Consider the following 21,095-nt stretch of genomic DNA (forward strand, 5'->3'; position numbering starts at 1 on the left):
CCGCATATAGGAATCACTTTGTTATGCACCCGAAACTCACACAACACTGTAGATCAACTATATATACTTCAATTAAAAAAAAAACAGAAAAACAAAAAACAAGGGGGCCTTGCCCTGCAGGAGTGTAGAGACCAGAGACGAACCCAAAGCTCAGATCCAGCCAGCCACCTGCCAACACAGACAGGAAAAACTTTTGCACAAACTTTTGCACACCCCACCCCCCCAACAGTCTGTCCTCAATCTTGAATTGTGCCCGATTTCAAATCTTAACACCTGCTCAGACTTCAAAATATACCCAGAATCCAACCACTTCCTTTTCCCACGCTCCCTCACCTGGTCAGGCCCCAGCATCGCTCATCTGGACCAAAGCAGTCCTCTTCGCAGTACTGGTCCCCGGCTCCCGCCCTAGCTCTCACAGTCTGTCCTCCCTGAAGCAACCACCGGAGGGCGCCCGTGAGCACCTGAGTCAGGCCCCGCCTCCTCTTCTGCCCACAGCCCTCCAGGGCTCGCATCTAACGGAGAGCAAAAACCCAAATGCTCCCGCAGCCCACAAAGCCTTGCACAACCTGGTCGATCACCTCCCTCCCTTTCCTCCTCCGTTTCTCCCCTTGCTTACTCTGCTCCAGCTGCATGGGGCTTCTGGCTGTTCTGCCAGCACATCAGGCCAGGTCCTTGCCCAGGACCTTTGCACAGGCTGTGCCCTCTGTCCAGACCACTCTTCTCTGAGATATTTTGACTCACTCCCTTAACTTCCTTCAGTTTTCATTTCTGTTCTCTCTCCCCTACTACCTGAAAGGTCACTCCAGACCTTATCATATCTGTGGGCTTCGTGCTCTGATGGTGTCTCAGTTCTAAATGGTGCCAGCGTACAGTAGATGTCCCATAATGATCTTTTGTTGATGTTCAAGCTGAGTACATATTAGACAATATTGTTTCTGTTGTTAACCTATCTATTACCTATCTCTTACTCCCTTGGGGACAAAAGGTTTCTCTTTTCTTTTTTTTTTTTTTTGTATTTATCTTTTTCTTTTATTTTTTTCTGCACTGGGTCTTAGTTGCTGCTCTGGGTCTTTCTCTGGTGCTTGACCTTCTTGTTGTGGTGGCATCTCTCATTGCAGAGCAGGGGCTGTAGGGCACATGGGCTCCAGTAGTTGTGGTGAGTGGCCTTAGTTGCCCCATGGCATGTGGGATTTTCGCTGACCAGGGCTCAAACCCTCATCCTCTGCACTGGCAGGCAGGTGTGCTAACCGCTGGGCCACAAGGGAAGCCCTTCTTTCTTTTACCAAATGTTTGTTGAGCACATAGTGCATGCCTAGCTGCTGCTGCTGCTAAGTCGCGTCAGTCGTGTCCGACTCTGTGCGACCCCACAGATGGCAGCCCACCAGGCTCCCCCGTCCCTGGGATTCTCCAGGCAAGAACCCTGGAGTGGGTTGCCATTTCCTTCTCCAGTGCAGGAAAGTGAAAAGTGGAAGGGAAGTCGCTCAGTCGTGTCCGATTGTTCGCGACCCCATGGACTGCAGCCTACCAGGCTCCTCCATCCATGGGATTTTCCAGGCAAGAGTACTGGAGTGGGGTGCCATTGCTTTCTCTGGCATGCCTAGAAGGCAAAGGAAATAGGCATAAAGCCCCTGCTCCCCAAAAAAGCTTGCACATAAATGCAGAAGGCAGGTTAACGTGTGCAGAGCAAGGAATGATTTCAGATACAGCAGAAACTAATACAACATTGTAAACCAACTGCACTCTAATCAAACATTTTAAGTGTATGTATTTATATATATAATGGAGAACTAATACGAACCTGCTGTATAGCACAGGGACTTTTGTGCAATACTCTGTAATGAGCTGTATGAGAAAAAAAATTTGAAAAAAAAAGAGTGGATATAAGTATAACTGATTCACTTTGCTGTACTGAAACTAACAGGACACTGTAAATCAACTATAATTCAATTTAAAATTTTTAATTTTAAAATTAAAAAAATAAATGTCAATCCGATGTAAAGAGAGAAATACATGATTTCAGACAGTGGCAAGAAAATGCAGACAGCAGAGAAAATAAAACAGGAAGAGAGTGTGGAAAGGGAGCTGGGGAGAGACAGAGTAGCTGAAAGCTGGGAATCCATCCTTAAGTCAGGCTGGTACAATGTACAGTAACCAGGACATGGAACCTAGGTGGCCATCGATATAAGAATGGTCAAGGGAGACATGGTACATACATACGGTGGAATGTTACTCAGCCACACAAGAACGTATTTGAGTCCGTTCTGGTGAGGTGAATGAACTGGAGCCTGCTACACAGAGAGAAGTAAGTCAGAAAGAGGAAAACAAATATCATTTATTAACGCGTACATATGGAATCTGGAAAAATGGTTTCGATGAACCTATTTGCAGGAAGGGAATTGAGATACAGATGTAGAGAAGAGACTTTGGACACAGGGGAGGAGGGAGAAAGTGGGACTTATGGAGAAAGTAACATCAACATACACGCTATCACGTGTAAAATGGATAGCTGGTGAGAAGCTGCCGTGTAACACACAGAGCCCGGCCTGGTACTCTACGGTGACCTAGAGGGGTGGGATGGAGGAGAGAAGGGGGCCTCAGAAGGGAGGGGGTATATGTATAATTACGGCTGATTCACATTGCTCTATGGCAGAAACCAACAGAACGTTGCAAAAATTTGGAAAAAAAATTGTCCCTGCGCTACTTTCACAATAATAACAAACGTTAGATTTTAAGGCCAAATATCTGCTATCTTCATTGTTTAAAAAAAAAAAAAAAAAGATTTCATTTAAGACTAAATAAAGCTCAATTTCTCACCAAAAAAAAAGAAAAGAAAACTCAGGTTGGTGCTATATTGCAGTTCCAGCTGTGATGGGCAGGTAAGAACCCCTCCCCCAGGGTAATATGCACTCGCCTGCACGTGGCCAGATGACCAGCTCCCCAGCCCCCACCATGGACCCGGCTTCCTTGACCCCTGAGTCCATGAGTGCATGGGAAGAGAGGGCCCCATGGCTGAGACGCCCTGCCCTTCCTCCAGGGTTCCCAGACACTCTGCCACGGGCTCCCCCCTGGAAGGAAAAGGAAGAACGTCAGCCCAGGGCAGCCTCTGCCTTGTGGAGTGGGCCAGCCGCTGGGGTGGGGGAACTTCTTCCCAGCCCCCTCCCTTCCAGGGTGACCAGAGGGGTTGCTGGAAAATTCCAAGCACGGGAAATACAAACTGGCAGATGGGGGAAGCAGGCAGGGACGCTACACCCGTAGACTGGCGGGAACTGAAGCCCTGCACCCCAAGCGCGGAGGTAGTGCACTCTGACCCCCGACCCCGCTCCCCGCCTGAGCCTCCCCCAGGGCCTGTCTGCTAGGGAACCAGGCTGAGAGCCAGGAGGCACCCTCTTTCCCTACCCAGCTCCATACCTACACCAAAACCAGCTCATTCTGCCAACTGAATGCCCCTCAAAACCACCCACTTCTCTCCCTCCTGCATCCCTGCTAAGTAAACACCCTCTCTCCCCTGGATAATAGCCCTCCCCCAACCTGTTTTCCACTTTGCTGGTGGCAACCTCTAACCATTCTGCCCCCACCCAGCTAGAGGGATTTCCACCTAAAACAAGCCCCAGACCTTGCCCCCTGCCCCCTGGATAAAGCTTTCTTTGACTCCCCATTGCCCTTAGTGCCAAACCTAAACTTTTAAAACCCCACCTCCTCCAGCCCAGCCCACTGTGGCCTCTGTCTCTAGCATCCAGCATCACGGTCTCTCCCCGTCGTGGTTCTGCTGGCGGCAGGCAGGTGAATTCACTTTGGATTCCTCTGCAGCTTGTCCCAGCAGCCCCCAGACTCCCCCATTCTTTACAAGTCTGCTGAGCATGGCTCCTTGAAGACACCTTCCTGGACTCCAAGTCCAAGTTCACCCGGCTCCTGGTAGCGCTCAGTCCATATTGCTCCGTTCTTACCTATATCTCTGTGTCCTTAGCAGACTCGAGTTCTGCAGGGGTCTCCCACACCTGGCACGGTGTCTGCTTCAAAATAGGTGCTTAATAGATAACACAAGATATACTGTACGGGGAGGTGGGTTTCAAGCTGACTGTGCCTGGCAGGGGACAGTTGGCTGCTGTTCTAACCACTCTTCCATGATTGATGGGGCCAGGTGGTTACCAGGCACTTTCAAGTTATTCTTCATGGTTCACACAGAGGGTGGACGTAGGTGATCCCTTGCTCTGCTCTCTTAGCCGAGATGAGCTTCATGGGCCAATAAAGAAAAACGTTCTTAAAAAGGAAGTTTTTAAGGGAAGAATCAGCATCTGAAAGTTCAAAGCCTAACTTTGCCTAGAAGGGAACTTGATTAATCCTGGTGTGGGAGGTGCTCACTGCTTCTCACCATGGATGACCTTGATTAGCCCTGGAGTTGGGAGGCTCACTGTCTCTCACCATGGACAACCTCGGTTGTGTGAAGGCAGGTTTTGGAACCATCTTTCTCCAGCCTCTGTGTGCCCCACCCAGCAGTGGAGGATGACCCTGCCCCCTGTCATGACGGTAGACACGCCTCGAGAGGGAGCTTGGGCTGAAAGAAGCTGCAGGACTCTTGAGTCCAGGTTACTAGCGGAGACAGGCAGGGCCAGCTACTTCAGGGCTCATCTTACAACTGGAAGTATGTAAAGAAACCATGCTGTGCTTCTGTGGGCATCTCATTGTGAGAACATTGGGTTCTTGGGTTATATTAAGATGTGGTTTTCCTGTTGGAGCCTCTCGCGTCCTCTGTGGTTTCTCTGGGGGTTCAACAACAAGGGAAGGAATGGGTTCTCGGTAAGGAGCAGGCACAGAAGGGGCCCAGCCAGCCTCCCACCTTGTGTTGCTGTCGAAACTTGGAATCCAGCCCCCCGGGGGGTCGGGAGTCACCCCAAATGTTCCCAGAGTAGGGCTGCCATATAAAACTATCAGATGTCTGGGGACTTCCCTGCTGTTCCAGTGCTTAGGACTCCTTGCTTCTCCAAATAAGCAGGGATGATTACTGGGGGTGCCTGTAATCACTGATACAACAGTTCTGCATGATCTAGAAAAAATGAATTGTATTTAATAGAAAATGTAAATAAAGTCAGGGAAATGTAAAAAAAAAAATAAATAAATAAGACTCCATGCTTCCAATGTAGGGGGCGCAGGTTTGATCCCTGGTTGGGGAACTAAGATCCCACATGCCATGCGATACAGCCTATATATATATAAACACAGGTGGCAGTAGTGGTAAAGAACCTGCCTGCCAATGCAGGAGGTGTAAAAGATGCAGGTTCAATCCCAGTGTCGGGAAGATCCCCTGGAGGAGGGCACAGCAACTCACTACAGTATTCTTGCCTGGAAAATCGCATGGACATAGGAACCTGGCCGGCTACAGTCCATAGGGTCATAAAGAGTCAGACACGACTTAGCAACTTAGCATGCAACTTAGCATATGTGTGGAGAAAGAGAGAGACTAGCAACTTCTGTTTTATCTAACAAGCCTGAGTCTAAAAGTGCAAAGTGAAAATGTTAGTCACTCAGTCATGTCCAACTCTTTGCATCCCCATGGACTGTAGCCCACCAGGCTCCTCTGTCCATGGGATTTCCCAGGCCAGAATACTGGAGCGGGTAGCCATTCCCTTCTCCAGAGGATCTTCCCAACCCAGGGATTGAACCCAGGTCTTCTGCATTTCAGGGGGATTCTATACCATCTGAGCCACCAGGGAAGCCCTGAGTCTACAGTTGTGCAAAGGACCCTCCTCTCCTGTATGAATAAATAATATGTCCTGCATATAGGCAGGTCTATTTTTATAATGAGGGCAGGTGCTGCCTTGTTTTAAAAATACAAATGGATTAAAGATGTTGATGAAATCATCTTAGCTCTTTGCCTGTGTGCACATGTGCCTGCATGCGCGTGCGCGCGCGCACACACACACACACACACACACACACAGAACTATGTAGTTGAAAGGACACCAGAGGAGGACTAGTCCAACAGAGAGATCTGCAGGTGCAGAGACCCTGAGGTTAGAAGGCTGTTGGCAGCAATGGAGAGGAAACCCACCTGATACCTACGGTGAACCAGATCCTGTTCTGAGTGCTTTACCTGCGTCACCTCATCAAAACCTCTGTTATGGGGGGGGGGGGTGCGGGTACTGTGGGACAGACAGATATAGGCACTTGCCCACTCAGCAAGTCATTGGCAGGATCGGAAGTTGAACCCAGGTTCCACACTCTTAGCCCCTGCAGACTCTATTACCTTCACTCTCCATCCAGGGATATTAAAAGACCCAAGAGTAATCATTCAAATTGTCTGATGTTACAAATATAGAGAACAAACTAGTGGTTACTAGTCAGAGGGAGGGAAGGAAGGAGAGGAGGGGTAAGAGAGGGGTAAGGGATTAAGAGGCACAAAGCTGCTGCTGCTGCTGCTAAGTCACTTCAGTCGTGTCTGACTCTGTGCGACCCCATAGACGGCAGCCCACCAGGCTCCGCCGTCCCTGGGATCCTCCAGGCGAGAACACTGGAGTGGGTTGCCAGGCTACTATGTATAAAATAAATAATCGGGACTTCTCTGGTGCCCCAGTGGTTAAGACTTCGCCTTCCAGTGCAGGGGATGTGGGCTCCATCCGTGGTCAGGAAGCTAAGATCACACATTCCTCTGGGCCAAAAACCCAAAACATAGAAAGAATATTATAGCAAATTTAATAAAGACTTTTTTAAAAGTCTTTAAATGTTTAAGTTAATAGATTAAATATTTTAAAATTTAAAATAAAAGCATTTTAATAGATAAAATAAAATTAAAAACAAATAAGTAATCTACAGGGGTATATTGTACAGCACAGGAAATATAGCCAATATTTAATAGAAACTTTAAGTGGAATATAATTTACAAAAATAGCGAATCATTATGTTGTACACCTGAAACTAATATCATACTGTGAATCAACTATACTTCAATTTAAAAAGAAGGAAATCAGCTTTGGTAATAATGTAACTATTTTCAAAATTTTTTTCTGATGTTATAAAGGGACACTAACACAATGAGAGACCATGACACACTGTTTGGAACAGCTAAAATTAGTAAACAAGAACACTAAGTGTTGCCAAGGGTTTGGAGCAACTAGAACTCTCAAATGTTGCTGACAGGGATGCAAAATTGTGCGTTATTAACACTACTTTGTCGGAGAAGGCGATGGCACCCCACTCCAGTACTCTTGCCTGGAAAATCCCATGGATGGAGGAGCCTGGTGGGCTGCAGTCCATGGGGTCGCTAAGAGTCGGACACGACTGAGCGACTTCACTTTCACTTTTCACTTTGATGAATTGGAGAAGGAAATGGCAACCCACTCCAGTGTTCTTACCTGGAGAATCCCAGAGACGGGGGAGCCTGGTGGGCTGTCGTCTATGGGATCGCACAGAGTCGGACACGACTGACGAGACTTAGCAGCAGCAACACTACTTTGTAAAACAGTTTACATTTTTCTTATCAAGGTAAATACACATTTACAGATATGACCCAGCAATGCCATCCCTAGATACTGTCCCAAGAGAAATGAAAGCTTGTGTCACACAGAACCTTCAGCACAAATGTTTATAGTGGCGTTATTCATAATCACCAACCGCTGGATACAGTTGTTTAAAATATTTATTTACTTATTACTGACTGTGCTAGGTCTTCATTGCTGCACACGGCGAGCAGGGACCACTCTCCAGTGGCAGCGTGGGGCTCACTGCAGCGCCTTCTTTCATTGCGTATCATGGGCTCCAGGTGTGCAGGCCTCAGCAGTCGCAGCGCATGGGCTTAGCTGCCCCATGGCACGTGGAATCTTCACAGACCAGGGATCAAACTAGTGTCCCCTGCATTGGCAGGCAGATTCTTAACCACTGGACCACCAGGAAAGTCCTGAGATACACTTTAAATGACCTTCAGTGGGTGAATGGGTAAGCGAGCAGCCGTAGATATCATACAATGGAGTACTACTGAGAGACAGAAAGGGATCATCAATACACAGAGCCACAGAGATGAATCTTGAATGCACAAGCAGAAAAGGTCAGACTCGAGGCTAAAACACTGCATGATTCCGAGACTTCCCTGGTGGTCCAGTGGCTGAGACTCTGTGCTCCCAGTGCAGGGGGCCCGGGTTCAGTCCCTGGTCAGGGAACTAGATCCCACATGCTGCCACTAAAGATCCTGCACGCTGCAGCTGAGACCCTGGCACAGCCAAAGAAACAAACTAAATAAATAAGTGCATTTTGCTTTGCCTTTTTTTTTAACAACAACAAAAAAAAGCTGAATAATTCCATTTATATAATATTCTGGAAAAGACAAAACTGTAAAGACAGAGAAGATATCAGTGATTTTCAGGGTTAGGGAAAAAAGATGCCTGCCAAACTCCCAATCCATTCCCCCCCCACCTCTCTACCCCCTTGGCAACCATCCCCTTGGCAACCATATGTCTGTTCTCTATCTTACTCCATTTTTAATGAGCCTTCTGTTTATTAATTTTCACACAGATAGCCTCACCTGTGGCTGTTTCTGGTCTACACACGTTAGAGGAAGAATAACTAAATATTGATATATGATAAGCTGTGCCAGTGCCCCTTTCTCGTCATCCCTGTCAGCACCAGGTGTTGCCAATTTTTAATGTTTTTTCCTAACTTTTTAAAATATTTTATCTCAGCTCAGTGCTCTGGGATGACCTAGAGTGGTGGGATACAGAGGGTTGAGGGGCAGACTCAAGAGGGAGGGGATATGTGTATACGTACGGTTAATTCACATTGTTATGCAGCGGAAGCCGGAACGACATTGTAAAGCAATTGCCCTCCATTTAAAAATAAATTGTTAAATTTATGATAATTGCTTGAAAGATCCTTGCTCAGTTTTAGAAAATATCAGATTTCCAATGTGATGGACAAGTTAAACATGTAGGATCTCACAAACTTTATGATTTCTGCTACAATTTAACTACAGTAAGTGAAAGTGAAACTCGATCGTGTCCAACTCTTTTCGACCCCATGGACTATATAGTCCATGGAATTCTCCAGGCCAGAAGGCTGGAGTGTGTAGCCTTTCCCTTCTCCAGGGGAACATTAAATACATGCTTTCCCTCTTTTTGACTGTTGTTTTTGCCCCTTGCTTGGGTGTGAAGTGATAGCTCATTGTTACTGAAATTTGCACTCTCTGGGCTCCTGGGGGCTGTATTTTAACATGTTCTTTGGCTTTAGGGTCTGAGAAGTGTCTGCTCATATCCTTTCTAAATTTCCTGTTTATGTTCTTTGTCTTTTTGTTATCAACGTGTAGAAACTCTTTATGTATGAAGGTACTAACTTGTCAGACTAATTGATTTTTAAATTTATTCATTTTTGGCCACAAGGGTTTCCGTTGCTGTGCACCAGCTTTCTCTAGTTGTGGCAGGCGGGGGCTGCTCTTGGTGCAGAACACAGGCTTGAAGTCACTCAGGCTGCAGTAGTTGTGGCTCACAGGTTTGTGGTTGTCCCAAGGCATGTGGGAACTTCCCCGGACCACCACCAGGGATCACACCGTTGTCGGAACGATTGTTAAGCATGGGCCACCAGCGAAGTACCTACTCATTGATTTTTTACTTGTTGCTTTTATTTATAATATTACTTCCCTAAGATTTTGTAGGTTTATATATAATCTTATATTTCTTTCATTTATACCTTCCAAGTTTACTGTCTTAGTTTTAAAAACCAAAACAGCAGCAACAACAACAAAAACAGGTTTTTAAGCCTAGGTTGTAAAAGTAGCCTTGAAATTCATTCTACCACATATGTTGAGTTGGGGGTGGGAGCTCTTGTTTTATTTTTACATTTTATCTTTCACTCTTCTGGATTTTTTTTTTCTCCTGTAACACAGAAATATTTCGCCCCCTCACATCTCTATGAACAGTGGGAGAAAGAAAGGTGAACATAATGTCCACCTGTGTTCCACACCCGTACATGCTAAGTCACTTCAGTCGTGTCCGACTCTTTGAGACCCTATGGACTGCAGCCCGCCAGGCTTCTCTGTCCATGGGATTCTCCAGGCAAGAACACTGGAGTGGGTTGCCATGCCCTCCACCAGAGCATCTTCCCGACCCAGGGATCAAACTCGTCTCTCTGTTGTCTCCTGCACCGGCGGGAAGTTCTTTACCACTAGCGCCACCTGGGAAGCCCCTCCATACCTACCTTCCTCTCTAACTCAAGCCAGGGCCTTAACCCTTCTGCCTTGGGCGTCCTATCCCTGACCTGGCTTTCCCTTTTTTTAATCTCACTGTGGTCTTAATTTAACCAGAGAAGCCCCAGGAAAGCACTGCCCTCTAGTGGCTAATTCAGTAATAGCACCTACAGCCTGGAGATAAAGCTATTTGCTGGCTCCTTGTGTCCTGTGCCCCGGCAACCGCTTTGCTGGGAGCAAGCCAGCCTCACAGCCCATACCTGCCAGATCCCTCTCCTTTCCCCAATGGCCAGGAAAGGCACTTGCCTTCCACCCTGGGCACACAGATCCCAGCCACCACCTCACCTTGTTCCCACTAGAGCCTCTGGCACCCGGAAACAGCTTCGACTGTGCTCTGCAGCTGCAAAGGGTCGCTGGCATCACTGAGTCCAGCTGCTTTGCCTGTTTGACCCGTGAGAGAGGACACAGGTGGGAACGGGGACCCCCCAGGGAAACAGAGGGCTCCACACAAGGACCCCGTCCCTTGGCCTGGGGCAGCATCCACCTCAGCAGACAGCTGTGCCTGCACCATGCTCAGCTCCACGAGGACGAGTATGCGGGTGCATGCACTCCCGCCAGTGCCTGACCCACAGGCCCGCCCAGGGCCCCAGGCCCCAGGAGGCAGAGCCGGAGTCTCAACCATGGGTGCCAGCTCGGCTGACCTGGTAAGTCCAGGTCAGGGTGGGGGCCAGGACAGCTTTGGGAAGAAGAGGCAGGCATCTGGGCTGGGTGCTGATGGCTGAGGATCCGCCCCCCACACACATGGAGGGGGTATGACCAGGGATAGCCAGTGGGCCCACGTGGAGGGAGTGCCAGGGACCTGGGGACAGGCAGCAAGGAACAAGGGGGCTAGCAGGCTCCTCTCAGGATGACCTTGGATTTGGGTATTTGATGGGGCTCACAAGGGCATCCTCCGAACAAGAAGGTGCTAAGGCTTGGCTCCTCTGTGTCCGCCCCACGTCAGGGTTAGGAACAAGAGCTTCTGACTCTTTAGAGGACTGCTGAGCTGCTCCCATTTCATCTCAGGAGAGGCCACATCCTGGAAAAGCCACGTCTGGTGTGCATCACTACGAACAAAGCTAGTGGAGGTGATGGAATTCCAGCTGAGCTGTTTCAAATCCTAAAAGATGATGCTGTGAAAGTGCTGCATTCAATATGCTTACAAATTTGGAAAACTCAGCAGTGGCCACAGGACTGGAAAATGTCAGTTTTCATTCCAATCCCAAAGAAGGGCAATGCCAAAGAATGTTCAAACTACCGCACAATTGCACTCATCTCACACACTAGTAAAGTAATGCTCAAAATTCTCCAAGTCAGGCTTCAGCAATATGTGAACTGTGAACTTCCAGATGTTCAAGCTGGATTTAGAAAAGGCAGAGGAACCAGAGATCAAATTGCCAACATCTGCTGGATCATCATAAAATCCAGAGAGTTCTAGAAAAACATCTACTTCGACCACCCCAAAGCCTTTGACAATGTGGATCACAACACACTGTGGAAAATTCTTATAAAGATGGGAATACCAGACCACCTGACCTGCCTCCTGAGAAATCTGTATGCAGGTCAAGAAGCAACAGTTAAAACTGGGCATGAAACAACAGACTGGTTCCAAATTGGGAAAGGAGTACGTCAAGGCTGTATATTGCCACTCTGCTTATGTAACTTATATGCAGAATATATCATGCAAAATACCTGGCTGGATGAAGCACAAGCTGGAATCAAGATTGCTGGGAGAAATATCAATAACCTCAGATACACAGATGACACTACCCTTATGGCAGAAAGTGAAGAAAAACTAAAGAAGCTCTTGATGAAGGTGAAAGAGGAATGTGAAAAAGTTTGCTTAAAACTCATAATTCAGAATAATAAGATCATGGCATCTGGTCCCATCACTTCATGGCAAATAGATGAAGAAACAGTGGAAACAGCAAGAGGCTCTATTTTGGGGGGCTCCAAAATTACTGCAGATGATGACTGCAGCCATGAAATTCAAAGACACTCCTTGGAAGAAAAGCTATGACAAACCCTAGATAGCATATTAAAAAGCAGAGACATTACCAACAAAGGTCCGTCTAGTCCCGGCTATGGTTTTTCCAGTAGTCATGTATGGATGTGAGAGTTGGACTGTGAAGAAGGCTGAGCGCTGAAGAACTGATGCTTTTGAACTGTGGTGTTGGAGTAGACTCTTGAGAGTCCCGTGGACTGCAAAGAGATCCAACCAGTCAATCCTAAAGGAAATCAGTCCTGAATATTCATTGGAAGGACTGATGCTAAAGCTGAAACTCCAATACTTTGGCCACCTGATGCAAAAGGCTGACTCATTGGAAAAGACCTTGATGCTGGAAAAGATTGAAGGAGGGAGAAGAAGGAGACAACAGAGGATGAGACAGTTGGATGGCATCATCAACTCAATGGACGTGAGTTTGAGCAGGTTCTGGAAGTTGGTGGTGGACAGAGGGGCCTGGCGTGCTGCAGTCCATGGGGTCACTAAGAATGGGACATGACTGAGAAACCGAACTGAACAGAAAGCCATTAATAAAAGCTTCCCAGGTGGCTTAGCGGTAAAGAACACGCCTACCAATGCAGGAGATGCAGGTTCGATCCCTGGGTCAGGAAGATTCCCCTGGAGAAAGAAATGGAAACCCACTCCAGCATTCTTGCCTGGGGAAATCCCATGGAATGAAGGAGCCTGATGAGCTACAGTCCAGGGGTTGCAAAGGAGTAGGGCACGACTTTGCAACTAAACAAAAACAGCAAAGCTAAAAGCAGGATCCTTTCCCATGTCTGGGTTTAAAACTCACCAGCAGAAGATAAAGGATTGAAAATTAGAAGTCAAACTGATATTTGTACACCTGTGTTCACAGAAGCATCATCACAATAACCAGAAGGTAGAAACAATTCAAGTGTCCATCGGCAGATAAATGGACAAACAAAACGTGATCCATCCACATGGTGGAATGTTATTCAGACTTAAAAGGAAGGAAATGCCAGCATGTGCCACAACAAGATGAAACTTGAGGACATGACGCTCAGCAAAACAAACACGGCACAAAAGTATAAGCCACAAAATCCTGTGTGAGCCCACCCTCAGGAGGTCCCTGGAGGAGTCAGATCCACAGAGACAGGAAGTAGACGGTGGGGCCAGGGGCAGGAGAAGGGGATGGGGAGTCAGTGTTTCCTGGAGACAGAGGTTCAGTTTGGGGAGTTGACAAAGTTCTGATGATGGATGGTGGGGATGGTTGAGCAACAGTGGGAAGGAACTTGATACCACTGAGCTGTGCACTTAAAAGTGGTTAGAATGGTGAATTTTACGTCATGTATATTTCACCAACAAGGAAAGTGGGAAAGGGTAGTGCAGACAGGGGCCGGGGGGAGCCTTGTGGAGGTGAGCCAGCGTTTTGGGTGTGGAGAGAGGAGCCAGGCGCACCTGGCTGAGCCTCCAGGAGTAGGTGGGGACCTCGGCAGGGAGGTGATGGGTCTGTGGGGGTGGAGACCAGGGTGCATCTGGTGAGGAAGCCCAGGTTAAGAGTCTCAATAGCACTCTCACACATTTTGGCCGTAAGAGGGAAGAGCAGGACCCAGCAGTGGCGGGTGGGGGTTGGCAGTGGAGTCAGCGGAGAAGCTTGAGAGAGTTTAAATTCTCGGGGAGGGAGAGCCTGGGAAGGGAAGACTAAAAAGAAAGAATGTGTGGTGTGCTAAGTTGTTTTGGTCTGATTCTTTGTGACCCCATTTACCGTAGCCTGCCAGGCTTCTCTGTCCATTGGATTCTCCAGGCAAGAATACTGGAGTGGGTTGCCATGCCCTCCTCCAGGGGATCTTCCCAACCCAGGGATCGAACCTGTATCTCTTATATCTCCTGCATTGGCAGGTAGGTTCTTTACCACTAGCGCCACCTGGGAAGCCCAAGAACAGAGAAGCACGGAGAGAAAGAGAAGAGGAAAGACTGTGATAAAGATGAAATGAGAGAAAGATGGACAGAGGCAGAGAGCAGCGCTCCCTCCCTGCTGTAGGATCCTGAACCCACTTTCCCTCCCAGCACCGCACTGTAACCGTCTCTGGGACTCTCTGGGCTTCTTCATCCTGAGTCACCTTGTCCCCACCCCTTCCAATTTATCCCCTGCTTGAACCCCCATCGTGGTGCCCAGTAATCGCACCTACAACCTGGCCCCCCAAGGCTCTCCCAAACTCCAGCAGCCTCACAGCCTCTGTCACCACCAGCCTCCCCCCAGTCACACAGGCCTCCTCCTACTGCTCAAACAAGCCAAAGCTCAGACCTGCCTCCGAGCCTTTGTCCCTGCAGTTCCCGCCACTGGGAATGCCCTTTCCCCACAGCTCTTCATTTCCATGCCTGGGCACTGGGCAATCAGGTCTCAGCTCCAAGAGCCTTCCCTGACCTCCCCTCCCCCATCCCACCCTCAACTGAAGCGGCCATCACCCCACCCAGTCTCTGTCACATAACAAGGTTTACTTCCTGTCACAGCAGTGAACACCATCTGAAGTTACCTCGCGGGTCTGTTTCCTGATTCACAGTTTGCCTTCCCCACTGAACTGTGAGCCTACCCCCACCCCAACAGGGAACTGTGTCTGCATTATTTACGGTAACCGCACACCCACAAAAGTGCCCGGCATACAGTAGGTGCTCAGTCAATGTGTGTTGCATTAAACAAATAATCGACCGGTTACAGAATGAATGGGTGGTGCACGTGGATCTGCGTGCTTCCCTGTCTGCTCGTGTCCCAGGCATTTCTTGTGGTTGCAGTCTTCTGTGGACGGCCCCACGTGTGTCCCTGAGGACACGAGTGAAGTTCTGAGTCAGTGAGGGTTTGTGTTGAAGGGCCCCTGGGCCTGCGTGTTTGTGGCTTTGGGGAAGATGTCACAGGATAACCAGAGTGTCTGTGTCTCCGTGTGTTCTCATGGGTACCCAGTGCCTACCTCTTGTGTGTGTGCGTGCACGTGTGTGCAGCTGGTAAAGAGTCAGCCTGCACTGCAGGAGACCCCAGTTCAATTCCTGGGTCGGGAAGATCCCCATGGAGAAGGGATAGGCTACCCACTCCAGTATTCTTGGGCTTCCCTGGTGGCTCAGATGGTGAAGAATCTGCCTGTAATGTGGGAAACCTGGGTTCAATCCCTGGGTTCGGAAGAGCCCCTGGAGGAGGGCATGGCAACCCACTCCAGTATTCCTGCCTGGAGAATCCCCATGGACAGAGGAGCCTGGAGGGCTACAATCCATGGGGTCATAGAGAATCGGACACCCCTGAGCAGCTAAGCGCAGCATGGCCCCCTGTATGTCTGGGGTGTTCACTGTGTGTGTGTCCATCGTATCCCATCGTGATGGCACTTGCTCAAGTGTGGCCCTGTGTGCATGAACGCAGGGGTCTGTGTTAGTGTCTCCTTGCACGCCCCTCTCTGAGTGCGTCTCTGCAGGCTCCCGTTTCCAGGCGTCCAGGAGCCTGTCATGCTTGTGTGTGTCTCTGCTGTACTGCGTGTGCCCCTGTCGGCTCCTGCACTCATGTAGCCGTGTCACACGGGCAGATGTGCACACCCTGTGCAGTGGTGCGCTGGCAAATAGTTAACAGCCAGCTCTTGGGTGGAAAGTGTTGATTTGCCCATTTGCATGGTATAAATACCCTCAATTTCAAAGTACCAATGTGATGTCACCAAACACAGAATTACAAAGAGGTAGTCCAGTATACAAATATATACCTTAACAGAGAGATAGCTCCATGCAGATACATAGATATGGACTAGTATATGATGCCTTTATACACTGTTCCCACCGAGCAGTTTCAGAAGCCATAAATAACCGCAAAAGCATGAGTAAGAGAAAAATGAAGCAAAATAATTAGGAAGTGATGAGTTTCTTTTCTGTTTTATTACGGTAAAACATCGTGACACAAAGTGTACCACTTACACCATTTTTAAGCATGCAGTTGAGGAGCATTAAGTACATGATGACAGATTTAAGTGGTTATTACTTTCGTCAATTCATATCATCAAATTTTTATGATAGCTGCATTTAACAACCAGCTCACGAAATTCCTATACGTTTTAGAATATGGGGCTCCCCTGGTGGTCCCGTGGTTAAGAATCTGCCTGCCAATGGAGGGGACATGCGTTCCATCCCTGGTCTGGGAATATCCCACATGCCACAGGGCAACTAAGTCTGCGTGCCACGACCACTGAGCCCATGTGTTGCAACTGCCGCAGCCCGCACGCCCTAGAGCCTGTGCTCCGCAATAAGAGAAGCCCCCACAGTGAGAAGCCCAAGCCTCAGCTAGAGAAAGTCCAAGTGCCGCAGCAAAGACCCAGTATGCTGCTAAGTCGCTTCAGTCATGTCCGACTCTGTGCGACCCCAGAGACAGCAGCCCACCAGGCTCCCCCGTCCCCGGGATTCTCCAGGCAAGAACACTGGAGTGGGCTGCCATTTCCTTCTTCAGTGCATGAAAGTGAAAAGTGAAAGTGAAGTCGCTCAGTCGTGTCCGACTCTTTGCGACCCCATGGACTACAGCCTACCAGGCTCCTCCGTCCATGAGATTTTTCCAGGCAAGAGTACTGGAGTGGGATGCCATTGCCTTCTCCGAAAGACCCAGTATAGCCAAATATAAATAAATAAATAATGACTTTTTAATGTGTTTTAAAAAGAATGGACTTCCGTGAGCCAGGGCAGCTGGCTCTGCCTGTCTCTGTGCTGCTATGGGCTCCTGCTAACCTTGGCCTCCAGGTGCCTGTCCCATGCTTCAGTTTACCTGAGTCTCCACGAGTACATTGTCTGTGTCTACACACCACCTGTCCCTGAGCACCAAGGAGCCCACGTGTACCTCGCATGCACCCAGGTGTGTCTGTGGGCAGACCGCTCTGTCCACACACGCCCACATCTTGGGGACCCACAGATACCTACACACCTGCAAACCTGGGGGCGCGTGTCTCTCTGTAAGAATCCAAGCGCCTGGGTATCCACTCTAGTGGCATGCTGGAGGCAAGCCTGAGCATCTCTTCCTCACCCCACGCGGAATGACATCAGGTTGGCAGTTGAAATCAGTCATGATGGGAGTATTTACACCACACGCATGCATGCATGCCCATCGCTCAGTCATGTCCGACTCTGTGACCCCATGGACTGTAGCCCGCTAGGCTCCTCTGTCCATGGGATTTCCCAAGCAAGAATACTGGAGTGGGTTGTCATGCCCTCCTTCAGAGTATCTTTCCAACCCAGGGATTGAACCCTTGTCTCCTGAGTTGGCAGGCGGATTCTTTTCCACTGAGCTACCAGGGAAGCCCCTACAAAATCAACAAACGCTGTGCATCACAGCTTTGAGTGTGTGTGTCTGTGTGTGTGTGTGGTCAAAAGAGGCAGTTGCTAACCCTCTACCAGTGCACCCTGGGGGCGCAGGCGCCTCCGTATGCCCCAGGTAACCATGTGTATGCTCATGTTGCCGTGCGTGTGCGTGAGTGCCTGTGTCTCTGTGGATGCACATGACTGGCGTGTCCCACGTGCTGGGGTGAGGCCCCAGCCCTCTATATCTCTGGCAGCGGGTTCCACAGGAAGTGAGGGGTGGGGAGAGTGCTGAGGCCCCCCTCCACATCGCTAGTCTACTCCCCCCCTCAGGATGCCTGCATGCACGGGGCGGGGTGTTGCTGAGTGGAGGGGGGAGAGCTCCCTCTTCTAAACCCCTGTCCCGCGCTGCACTCACATCAGTGCCTCAGCCCGTGACGGGGGGGGGGGGGGGGGGTGGAGGCACCAGCCAGGCAGGCAGGCGATTGAGGAAGAGGAAGTTAGGGCAAAGTTGGGTCACCCTGTGGCTTACCCCGGGCTCTGGCCCGCAGATGCTCCCCCGGGGCCAGCTCAGAGCCCTAGCCAAGGGTCGTGGGGGCTGCGGGAGCTAGTACGCAGAGCTGGGGCACCCACAGCAGCAAGGACGAGGCTCCATCTGGTGAGTGACCATCCCTGGGGAGTGCGGGACAGATGGATGAACAGGAACAGAGCAGCCGTGCGGCCAGCGGTGGGAGGGGGCCTCAGGGGCAGCAGACAGCCCAGCTACAGTTTCCCTCCACCTTCTAGTCAGCCTGCTTCCTGAGTGGGCTGAGGAGGCTGTTTGACTTGAGTCTTTGCTCTGCAAATGTCTGTGATTTTAAAAAGTCAACTCAGTAGGCTGGGGTCCATGAGCAGTAATAGAGCAAGACAGAAGGATGGCCCCCTTGTAGCCAAAGTCTGCTCAGGGGACAAGGAACAGGGGATAAATTGGGAGATGGGATTAGGCTCCCTGAGGCAAAGTCAGTCAGAGATGCTTTTGTTCTTAAACTAGGGATGCGGGGTGAGAAGAGACGTACATGTGTGCTCTGCTTAGTCTCTCAGCCGTATCCGACTCTTTGCAACCCCACGGACTGCAGCCCGCCAGGCTCCTCTGTCCATAGGCTTCTCCAGTCAAGAATAGTGGAGTGGGTTGCCATTTCCTCCTCCAGAAGATCTTCCTGACCCAGGGATCAAATCCATACCTCCTGCATTGACAGATGGATTGCTTTACCACTGAGCCACCCTGGAAGCCCCCGAGAGGTCTCGGACCTCCCTGCGACATAATCCAGAGAGTGGCATTGGGGGTGTCTGACTTTCAGAACAAACTCCCACTGATGACTGATGTCCGAGCGCCAGTGCTGAGGACATCCTTATCCTAGTCTTCCAAGGTCATCAAAGGAGGTCCCACCACCCAGGCAGTCCTCCTGGTTGGAGCCCTCCACTTGGGGAGGCGCCCCGAGTCCCACCTTGGCCCTCCACCAGGAGCCTTCACGCCCAGCTGCCTGGGGTGGGGTGAGGTTGGGTAGAAAGGATGTGGTTTCTGAAAGGGCACACCCAGGCCTGCTGCTTCCTCCCGGCCCCAGGGCCAACAGGGCCATCAGGGTCTGGGAAGGTGGCCCAGAAGCAACCAGGAGTGGGGTGGATTTAGAGTGGAAGGCTGGAGCCAGGGAGGAGGTTAGGCTAGGGGCACATTGGAAAAGGCCTCGAATGCCGTACTCAGAGAGCGGAGGCTCCTCAGAGAGTTCCACTGGCCAGGTCACCCGCGGTTCTAAGGAAAAGCTTAACAACCACTGGTAGCCAAGGTAGCGCTTCCCCCACTGCCAAGCACCTTGAGCCCCCTGGCCACTGGTGTGAGTGAGTCCATCTGGGAGGACTTCCTGGCAAAGGTAGGCTTTTCACTGGACCTTGAAGCACCAGTGGAATATCAACCACAAACCCATCAGTATATCTGATCTGGGACACTGCCCCCACCCCACCTCCCAAGCCCCGACACAGGGCCAGACACCTGCCAGTGCTCAGTACTGCTGTGGATGGAAGGATGGGCTATGTCGGCCAGTTGTGGGTTCAGAGCCGCACTCCCCTGTGTCCGCATGGCTGTAGGCATGTGTCCTCGCCGCTCTGGCTTTGTCTGTGCTCCTCCATAGAAGGGTTGCTGTGGATCTTGCATGTGAGGGCATGGCTCAGTGCCCAGTATACAGTACGCACTCTGAAACACTGTCCACCTTGCCCATTGTCTCATAGTTTGTCCCTGTCCCACAGCCTGGCTATCCTGAGCACTCTCCACCCATGCCACACGTGTGCATCTGTAGAAACTCTGTGAGTCACATCTAGAAAGAGGGACTAGTCATGAGTGTCAATCTCCATCAAGAGTGCAGGGAGTAGTCTGTGATACAGAGTCAAGTAAGTCAGAAAGAGGAAAACAAATATCACATATTAAGGCAGCCAATTAAGGCAATCAAACCAGTCAATCCTAAAGGAAATCAACCCTGAATATTCACTAGAAGGACTGATTATGAAGCTAAAGCTCCAATACTTTAGCCACTTGATGCGAAAAGCCGACTCATTGGAAAAGACGCTGATGCTGGGAAAGATTGAGGGCAGGAGGAGAAGGGGGCAACAGAGGATGAGATGGCTGGATGGCATCACCGACTCAATGGACATGGGTTTGAGTAAGCTCCGGGAGTGGGTGAAGGACAGGGAACCTGGTGTGCTGCAGTCCATGGGGTCTCAGAGAGTAGACACGACTTATTGACTGAACAGCAACATATTAATGCATGTATATATATATATATATATATATATATATGGATTCTAGAAAATGGTGCCGATGAACCCATTTGCAGGACAGTAATAGAGACACAGGCATAGACAGCAGACTTGTGGACACAGGGGGAGAAGGAGAAGTTGGGACAAATTTAGAGAGCGGCACTGGCATGCACACAGTTGCTGTTGTTAAGTTGCTAAGTTGTGTCCAGCTCTTTTGTGCCTCCATGGACTGTAGCCTCCAAGGCTCCTCTGTCCACGGGATTTCCCAGGCAAGAATACTGGAGTGGGTTGCCATTTCCTTCTCCACGGGGTCTTCCTGATCCAGGAATCGACATTGGCGGGCGGATTCTTTACCACGGAGCCACCAGGGAAGCCCAGCAAATATACAGAACCAGGCGTAAAGTAGCTGGCTAGTGGAAAGCTGCTGTAGAGCTCCGGGAGCTCAGCTCAGTGCTCTGTGATGTCCTAGAGGGGTGCGATGAGGGGCTGGAGGGAGGCTCAGGAGTGAGGGGATATATGCATCCCCTCATGTGCATATGGAAGAGGACTGGGGTCAGGACTTGGGGACCATTTGGTGACTCTAGACGTGGCTCAAGCCCCTGGGGAATCCGGGACAACATGCTAATTTCAGCTTTAATGAGGGGATGGATATGACTTGGGAAGAAGCTGTGTTTAAGATGTTTGTTCCTTACCCTCTTTGCATCTTAGTTTCCTCATCTGAACAACGGGAATGCTGGAAGCATCAGTAGCATCATGCCACCATAGGATGATTGTGAACATAAAAGAATTATTGATGTAAAACCTTTGGAGTGGTGGCTGGCATGACATAAGCGCTTG

At 49.8% G+C, this 21,095-nt stretch overlaps 1 protein-coding gene across 2 annotated transcripts in view; it reads left to right on the top strand.

Annotated features, from left to right (window-relative positions):
- The first annotated feature begins 18,023 nt into the window (after positions 1-18,023).
- ARHGEF18 (Rho/Rac guanine nucleotide exchange factor 18) overlaps positions 18,024-21,095 on the top strand; it is a 98,121-nt gene continuing 95,049 nt past the window's right edge. The window contains exon 1 of one of the 2 annotated variants that reach the window (XM_027969700.2): positions 18,024-18,132. The gene's annotated coding sequence lies outside the window, so the exon portion shown is untranslated. Of the gene's footprint in view, positions 18,133-18,911; positions 20,162-21,095 lie in introns of those variants that run through there. The other variant, XM_060415504.1, reaches the window with a different exon arrangement.

The sequence above is a fragment of the Ovis aries genome, chromosome 5 (assembly GCF_016772045.2).
Source record: "Ovis aries strain OAR_USU_Benz2616 breed Rambouillet chromosome 5, ARS-UI_Ramb_v3.0, whole genome shotgun sequence".
Taxonomy (NCBI): domain Eukaryota; kingdom Metazoa; phylum Chordata; class Mammalia; order Artiodactyla; family Bovidae; genus Ovis; species Ovis aries.